This window comes from Hippichthys cyanospilos, chromosome 13 (genome assembly GCF_059441005.1).
Source record: "Hippichthys cyanospilos isolate Australia breed blue-spotted pipefish chromosome 13, RoL_Hcya_1.0, whole genome shotgun sequence".
Taxonomy (NCBI): Eukaryota; Metazoa; Chordata; class Actinopteri; order Syngnathiformes; family Syngnathidae; genus Hippichthys; species Hippichthys cyanospilos.
This window is the reverse complement of record NC_142381.1, coordinates 1,789,059-1,798,530: the sequence shown is the minus strand read 5'-3', so window position 1 is coordinate 1,798,530 and position 9,472 is coordinate 1,789,059. Positions and strand designations below refer to the sequence as shown.

Genomic DNA, 9,472 nt, shown 5'->3' with positions numbered 1-9,472 from the left:
GTTCTAGCATCAAAAGACATTAAATGTGACTCAAATGTAACAAAACAAAGGCACACTACATTTCGTAAAGGAATTTTCCATGATTTAGTAATAGGTTACTTTGTGTTCCAATTCATTTGCTCTTAATTTGAAAAGGAAACCAACGCACTATTCCTGTCAGTGTAATGAGATTTTGCATACCTTTGGTTCGAATCTCACGCACCTACCACGTCATTTGTGAGCCGCTGGACCACAATGAAAGATGATATCAAAAAGCACAAACTCAAATCTCATCAGCGGTGCCGATGCCGTGCATTGACAATTTCCAGGTTTTCATTCTGATGCCCCCCCACGCATGAGTGAATCCATGTCAGGATCCAAGTGTGGGAGGTACTTGGAAGTTGTAAATCTCCCGGCTGGCTGGCGAGGCGCGCGCACGTTTGCAGCGAAGACGCGGACGAAGCGCTCCGCTCCGCTCCGCCTCGCCTCGCCTCGCCTCTCTCGCTCCATCTCCATCCCGCTCGTGACGCACCGTGCCGGGCCACACGCCGCCTTGTCCCCACGCCCCGATCCTCGCCTGTGAACTGCGGAAAGGGGAAGAAGGCGCCGACTCTCGGACGACGTCCCTTGGGCGGGCGGATGAAGCTCCGGGGCGGCCCAAACGCTCCCTGATGTCACCCTCTCCTCCGCGTCGGTCTCCGGTGTTCCCGCCGCGTCCGCTTCCACCCCCGCCGGATCTCTCGCCGCAGCTGCGGCCGCTTGGGAGCCGACGCGGCCGGGGGAAATTTGCCTTCGCCACCTGAGCCGCAACCTTTCCGACCGGAGCCTAAATTAAAGGTAAGGCTGGATGCTGGTTCTTCTGTTTCAAGTCACTTTTCTTTTTTCTTTTTTTTTTAAAGACTGAATTGTTTTGATTGCATTTAGCAGTTTTTGACGTGCCAAGTGTGCGCCAGTTTCTTTGTGAGCACCCCAAACTCTGAGGGGTCATATTCAATAGTCTGATATCAAAAAGACGCTCCCAAAAACATGTGATGATACCTTGATTTACGAGTTCAATTTCTTCCTTAAAGCCCATAAGTCAATTTAATCGTTTGTTTTGATCACATTTTTTTTAAATCACGATTCCAATCTCGTATTTGCTGTCACAAATGAATCGATTGATTGACAACTAATGACATTATTTTGCTCATTTCTTGCCATTATTTTATTCAATTATTAATTATTTTTGGTCCTCGAAGGCGTCCATCAGCAACCCTCATCCAACGCACCTGTTTCAATTATCAGGAAAATCGTCAAGCCTGATGAGCTGATCACAAAATCAGGTGTGTTGGAGCGGGTTGCACCAAAAACACACAAGGGACTCAATGACTTTGTAATGCACATTTTTTTCTTATAGTTTTAAATATACAAAACATGTGGCAGATTTTTATTTAAGTTCATGGCGATTTTAGGGATAGACTCTTTATTTAGCCATTTTAGCAGAAAAAGTTGTCGAATTTCAATGTACCGTCCTGCCGTGCATTCTAAATGCTTGCTAACGGGACGTCAAATCTAGGTCAAATGCAGATGTCAAAATGAGCCCATGTCGGGCTCATTTACTGCCATTCAAAATGGAAACTATTGTCATTTTCGTAAATATAGAGCACCGGATGTTTTATGCATTTCCCACGATTTTTGCATGAGCGCTAGAGGCGCTAGCAGACAATCGATGACTTTTGCAAGTCTTTCAATGACTTCATTGAGTGGCTTAGCCTGACTCCCATAATGCAAAGTTATTTCTTGTGAAAATATGTTTTTATATAACTTTATAATGAATTCACAATTTATTAACATTACTATTAATCATTAAACATTTCATGTTTTTCATTTGTTGAAAAAATTCACCTCACTTTCTATACCTTATAAAAAAGAGGAACATCTACTCCCGCGTGGCCCGAACCAGTAAAATTATGTTATATATTTATTTATATAACTTTGGAACAACTACTTCAGATTCATTATTCTGTTTTAATACTTTCCAAAATAGGACATCACTATCAATCAGAAGTGGTCAATTTTTTTACTGGTCCGACATTTGTCAGAGCCCCGCCCTCTTTCCGTCATCTTCAGTCCATCGTTTTTTCAAGGCATCCGAAGTTGTAGTTGTCGGTCCGTCAGTCTGTCTGTGTATTTCTGCCCGAGCTTCCCCCACCACTAGAGGGCGACATTTGACTTTTCTTCTGGTGCGTCATGCACTCATACTAATTCCTTTTTTCTGTTTTAGTACTTACACTTCAAGTTCACGCCATGTATGTGGTTCTACAGTTATAGTGCAATTGAAACAACACAGTAATATAAGTGTAACACGAAAACAAAGCCAGCGAAGGGGTTTAACCCTAGGATATAATACACCATCACGTTTAATACAGGGGACGAGAGTGCGCTTAACAATCATGTCCACTAGATGGCGTTATCATGCTTTACTTTATAAGGCTATAGATGACCAAATCACCTGGCCGTGTTAAACGCATTTGCAGGACAGAATTGGCCCGCAGGCCGCATGTTTGATAGCATTCATCTAGCGGACTCTAACCCTAACCCTAAAATCCAATAAATATTTACAAAAAAAGCGACAGCGTCTTCAGCCTAATTACAGTATGCCGTTCGGGCTCGCTCCGATATGAAAAATCGCAAACGTGTAATTATATCGGCGCCCAAGATCTGACGCATCATCCTCTTCCTCCTCCTCCTCTTCGCCTTCTTTCATCTTCCTCGTGATTCCAAACCTCCAAATGGTCCAAGAAGAATAAAAGAGAAGCAACAATCTGGGGTCTCGTTGTTATCATTTGAAATAACTTCATGTCCAGTGATTTTTCCCAGGAGATCATTTCCCCCCCCCCGACGTCTTTTGATGTTACATTTGCGATGCTGCTCTTTAGCCGGCGCTTATGATGGCCAATGCTTGTGAAATGTAATTGGCAAAGACGCTAAAAGGATTTGCGCAACGTTCTATTGTCATTGTGTGCCTGTGTCGACATGGCTGCCGCTCCTTTTTTTTTTTGGTCTTATTTTAGAAAACAATAGCGCACCCTTGCTGATGTGATTGCAAACACTCTGCTCGTGTGTACTTAAGGACAGGGGGTTCCCAACATATATATATATATATATATATATATATATATATATATATATATATATATATATATATATATATATATATATATATATATATATATATATATATATATATATATATATATATATATATATATATATATATATATATATATATATATATATATATATATATATATATATATATATATATATATATATATATATATATATATATATATATATATATATATATATATATATATATATATATATATATATATATGTATATGGCAATGACATCACACAGGAAGCAATTTGCATGACCCCAAACTAATTTTCAGTAAACTTACATTCTTAAAATAATCCAAAAATCAATATTATCTCTCCCATAGACTTGTAATTGATTCCTAGATCACTGAAAATGTCAATTAAATAAACGTCCTAAAAATCATCACTACACCGGCGCCATCTCAAGGCAAACAAGTGAACTGCATTCATATTGTCAACTGCTACAATTAATATGATTCACTTTAAAGAGTTCAGGAGCGTGTTTTAATATTCTTTGCATGATATAATTTGATCATTGTGCACTAATTTAATTCCAATATGTATTTGTTCCCATTTTTGAAGCATTTTTATCATAATCATTCATCTTAATGCTGGGTTTACATTATTGGAAGCCGATAAAACATAATAAGGGGAGGGGGGGTACTTCCCCTTAATCTAGTCTTAAATGGATTTTTTTTCAGAACAAGTATGCTCGCCACGAGTGTACTTTTCATTTTTTTTCCCCCCCTTTCTTTGCTTTCTGTCGTTCTTTCTTAATTCAAGAGAGTGAGCTGAAAATGTCATCCTGTGTTTAAGTCTGCCCGGGGTCCCGCGTTACTTAGTGGCGCGTTAAGAATTAGCATCCATCCTCCTTGCTATGGTGACGGGCCGGGCTCCCGCTCCGCCATATTGACTTCAACAAGAGGTGGCGTCAACATTTGCGATGGCAACGTGACGGGAGGGAAAAATGAAAAAATAATCGAGGAGCGCTGTATTCGGGGAACACCGTTCTCTGATTGGTTGATAAGTTTTAGCTAAACAGATCCTCCAGTTTTTCAAGGCAGGCGAAATTCTTGAAAATTAGCGTAAACAATTAGCTTCAAATGCTACGACGTGTCGGAAAAACTTGACTCAACTGCCGCATGTGTACAAAATGTCGGACTACTCTTTTGCGTGCATGCTTTTGATTTATATTCTTTTACACAGATTTTCTCCTGTTTTAATTCAAATTAATGTTAGTATTTATTGGTACGTTTTTCTTAATGGCGCCTCTTTCTTTTACTGGAAATAAATATCAGCTCCAAATATCAGTTATCGGCCTCATTGACTACTAATTATTGATGTTTTTTTTCTTAATTATGACACGATTTTTTCTTCTTTATACTAAAAGTGAATATCAGCTCCAAATATCGGTTATCGGCCTTTTCGACTACTATTTATTGGAATGTTTTTTTATTTTTTTTTTACAATGAGACAATATTTTACTACTATTTATTGTTATGTTGTTTTTCTTAAATATGAGGTCAATTTTTCTCCCTTTTACTGTAATAAATATCTGCTCAAAAATATCGGTTATTGGCCCCTTTGACTACTAATTATTCTGATATTGTTTTTCTTAATTATGGCTGCTTTTTTCCCCCTTTTAATGATTATAAATATCTACTCCAAATGTTAGTTATAGGCCTAGTAATTATTGGTATATTTTTCTTAATTATGGCATCAATTTCCCCGCCTTTTCCTGAAAATTGACATCCGCTCAAAATATCTGTTATCGACCTCCGTGACTGCTAATAATCTGTATCGGTATCGGCTCTGAAAGCTACTCAATGGCTCTATGTATCGCATTGAGTAAAAATGATTTGCATTGGTGGATCTTGAGGTTTAATGAGGCCAAGTGACATTTGTTTAAAGTGGATATTATTCTAATTGCAAGTAATGTAGAGCATTCCCGCCGGGGCCGTAGATAATCCAGCTCATTTGCTTCCCTTTTTACACACAATACAGCCATTGTTTTTATCGCTTAAACTGATAAATTTGTTTGCTTGGTATGCAGGGGATGGAGTATTTTTTTTTTTTAATGTACGTGAGTAGTCGAGTCTCTTCTTCATACAAACAAATAAAGTATGTATCGTTTCTGCTGATATCATATTGGATAAGTATCAGACCGTGCGCTAGGCTGCAATACTGTAATATTATATCTGCAAATATTATGCTATTTGTTAGCACACTTGATCAATTCTCTTGTTCATACTAAAAAAATAAATAAAAGCATGTATCGTCTCCTGCTGGTATCGTATCTTATCAATATCGGTATCGGGTAGTTCTCGTGGCTGCAATATTGGTATTGGAAGCATGTCGTTGGCACTTTAGCAGTTGCTGAATGACATCACACAGGAAGCACTTCGCATGACCTCAAACTAAACTTAAGTAAACTTACATGCTCAAAACAAATGGCAAAATAAATATTAGTGCTCCTGTGGACTTGTAGATGATGCCTAGATCACTGGAAATGTAAACTAAAGACGTACAAATAAAATGCCCTCAAAAAGTTCTCTCTGCTCTCATCACAACACACTAGCACCATCTCAAGGCAAACAAAGGAACTGCATCCGTATCGTCAACTGCTACAATTAAAATAATTAATATAATGGGTTTAGGAACGTGTTTTTTGTTATTTTTTTACATGACAAATTTGGATTATTATGCAATAATGTAATTCTAATATGTGTTTGTTACATTTTTTGTTGCATGTTTTTAATATTATTCAGTTAAAGGGTTTGGGAGCATTTTTTGGGGGGCTTGGAACGCATTTGGCTATTTAAAATCGTCTCTACTTAAGAAAAATTACATTTACAAAATGACTTCTGGAATGAATTAATTTCGTAGATAGTGGTACCGCTGTATATGTACATATATATATATATATATATATATATATATATATATATATATATATATATATATATATATATATATATATATATATATATATATATATAGTTCCAGTTCATTTGCTCTTAATTTGAAAAGATATATATTTTCTTTCCAGTAACTGACATTCAATTATATTTGCGGATTAGTGACAGCTCAGCCATGTATACAAAAGCAAATTTAGTTTTAAAGAAACCTTTGTTTGCGTTGATCAGGGTGTTAAAGAAGACATTTCATTCCTCCATCTGCAAACATGGCGGCGTTGCCCCGCATCAAGTCAGCGCGACGTTAATTTGGGGCGATTACGGCTCTCCCCCGCGCCCGCCGCCGCGCGTCGAGAGGCCCCGGCGCTCGGCCGGCCTGTCACGCCACGTAATGAGATGTTTGATGGCGGCGAGATGGCGCATAATGAAGCAAACGAGAGTCAGTCGTAGCGGTAAAACAAAAAAGACGGAGCTTATTCATTATTCAGCGGCTTGGAGTCAAGCCGCTCGGATTTGCGGCGTTCCCTCGCTACATGGCGCTTCGCTTATAGCAACACAAAAAGTAAAAACTCTACTTTGCCGATTTTTGGTTACTGCGGGTATTCTTAGGAATTTAACCCCCGAGATAAACGCAAGAGCGTCATTAAAACGCAATTTAGCAATGAGGTGTTTCAGCTTCCGTTTCATTTGCTCTTAATTTGAAAAGAAAAACAAACTGCTCTTTTCAGTGCAAGTAAACTTGTCAAGCATGTGTCAACAACGTGTACTTTTCCTTTCGTTATGTTTAAGAATATTAAATTACATTAATAAAGTGATCAAATGGTTTGCAAAGGAGCCACAAAAACACAATTTAGAAATGAGTTGCTTCTTGCTCCAATCAATTTGCTCCTAATTTGAAAAGAAAAATGTTCCTGCCATTGGATTATTAAATTAGATTAGGACTTAAACAAATAATACAATGATTTGCAAAAGAGCCGCAACAACACAATTTGGCAATAAGTTGGCTTATGTTCCAATCAGTTTGCTCTTAATTTGAAAAGAAAAGTGAACAGTTCCTTGCATTGGGTTTAAAAGTATCAAATTAGAGTAGCACTTACCCAAATAAAGGCATACGATGGTTTGCAAAGGAGCCACAACAACACAATTCGGCAATAAGTTGCTTCATGTTCCAATCGATTTGCTCTCGACTAGGAAAGAAAATATTCTCATGACGTTTATTACATTAGATTAAAACGTAGCAAAATGAATCCATGCAAAAGGAGCCACAATAACACAATTTAGTTGCTTTGAGATCAGTTTGCTCGAAAATGTCATGGCGTTAAAAAGCACATTCAAACTTAACAAAATAAAGGCGTCCAATCTTTTTTGTTTGTTATTTGCCACTGCAAAATGTGCAATTGGACTTGAAATTCTTGTTCGCGCTTTTTGTACGTCTTTCTTTCTCGATGTCAACTGCCAATTGGCACGCGCAGCTCAATAAATTGCTCACCTGTTATACTACCGTATAAGATGCACACACACTCGCAAATACGCACACGCGCAGCTTGTGTTGCTCTTGTTACCATGGCGACGTGGTGCCCTCACTTTTTTCAGGAAAGACAACAGGTGGCGGAGAAATGGTTAAATTGGCCTTTTCCAACATGAATATTGAAATGATATCAAACTATTATTACAGCTACAGAACAAAAGGATCCGTCGGTTTCATGCAATGGTCGAGTTTGACAATGAGAGGCAATGTCGCCTTCCGCACATCTGAGCGGATTTTTATGTCGTCGCTCTTTGCCGCTTCTCCTTTGCTCCCGTTTTGGAGGCGGGCGCTACGCTTTTCTTTCTTTCGCGGCTCATGTTGACTTTTAATTGGATGGGAAAAAAAATAACTGGCTTGGGCATGGCGGCTCGGGCTGACTGTGTCGGAGTCGTTCGAAATTCACAAGGCTCCGCTGTTATTGAAAAAAATGTGTGTGTACTTATGCATACAGTATATGTGTGTGTGTGTGTATATATATATATATATATATATATATATATATATATATATATATATATATATATATATATGCACACATACATACACACACATTTTTTTTCAATAATAATCGAGCCTTGTGAACTCAGAACGACTTTGACACAGACATCATCTTCCAATTAATTTGCTCTTCATTCGAAATGATAACTGAACTGTTCCTGCGCAACGGCAATCAAAAAGCATACAACGTTTTGCAAAAGAGTCGCCGTGTAACACAATTTCGCAATACCTCTCCTCATGTTCCAATTCGTTTGCTCTTGATTTGAAATGATAACTGAACTGTTCCCGTGCAACGGCAATCAAAGAGCATACGTTTCGCAAAAGAGTAATTATGTGACACAATTTCGCAATACGTCTCCTCATGTTCCAATTAATTTGCTCTTGATTGGAAATGATGTGTTTTCAGATATATATATATATATATATATATATATATATATATATATATATATATATATATATATATATATATATATATATATATATATATATATATATATCAAGCTTAACATTCCATCATCTACTGCTGCTAGCTAGTCACTAACGTTGGACCCGTCGCTAACTGCTAGCAGGTGCCGTATGATACAGCGTCAGCGTCTTTTGTTAGCATCCATAATGAACATAATCAGCAAATGATTTCAGGACAATTATAATCTCGTGGGCGTCTTTGAGTCACGTCAGTTCATTCGCCGCGATTCAGAAATGAAAAGGCACCAAACTACGGATGTCCAAGCGTTGGCCTGCCTAGCTTGAACGCTCGTTGCCGCGGTTAGCTTGACTTGCTAAACGGATACCCGAGGCGGAAAAAAAAATCATTCTTTTGAAGCAAGTTCCTCAAATCACCGGAGGGCCGGTTTCAAGCCCTCCTGTGTATCGTTTGATGGCTGGTTTTGAACTCAAGTCCAGGAATGGACGCGTGCCGTCGGATCTGGCTCGCGGGCCTGGACTTTGCCACATGTGCGCTAATGAAACAGACTTTGAAGACAAGACACTAACGACGTCTCTATTACTCTTCCATGAGGTTGACGTCCTCCTGGCGAGACCTAATTGAGCACCGCAGGGATGCTCCTTTTTCACTCCTTAGTCCGTAAAGTGCCGCTGTCGATAGAAATGAGAAAAGAAATGGATTTTTTCATACCTGTGCTCCATGCGTGTGTGCGCGGGCGGGTGCCTTTTTTTTTTTTTTTTTTTGCTGCATAGTGGGGACCAAACTCCGCATTTTACTGTAATTGCGGGACCTTTTTGGACCATTTTGGCGGATCTTTTTTTTCTGCTCGGACCAGGGGTGTCCCACTCGTTTTAGCGATAAAATCACGGTGCATGCAGTGTTTATATCACTTTAAAGCACGGGTGTCAAACGCAAGGCTCGGGGGCCAGATCCCGCTTGCGAAATGTTGATTTGACTTCG

At 38.7% G+C, this 9,472-nt stretch overlaps 1 protein-coding gene across 2 annotated transcripts in view; it reads left to right on the top strand.

Annotated features, from left to right (window-relative positions):
* Positions 1–407: 407 nt before the first annotated feature.
* Positions 408–9,472, top strand: part of drp2 (dystrophin related protein 2) — a 126,120-nt gene continuing 117,055 nt past the window's right edge. For both annotated transcript variants that reach the window (XM_088432119.1, XM_088432118.1), the window contains exon 1: positions 408–816. The gene's annotated coding sequence lies outside the window, so the exon portion shown is untranslated. The remainder of the gene's footprint in view (positions 817–9,472) is intronic.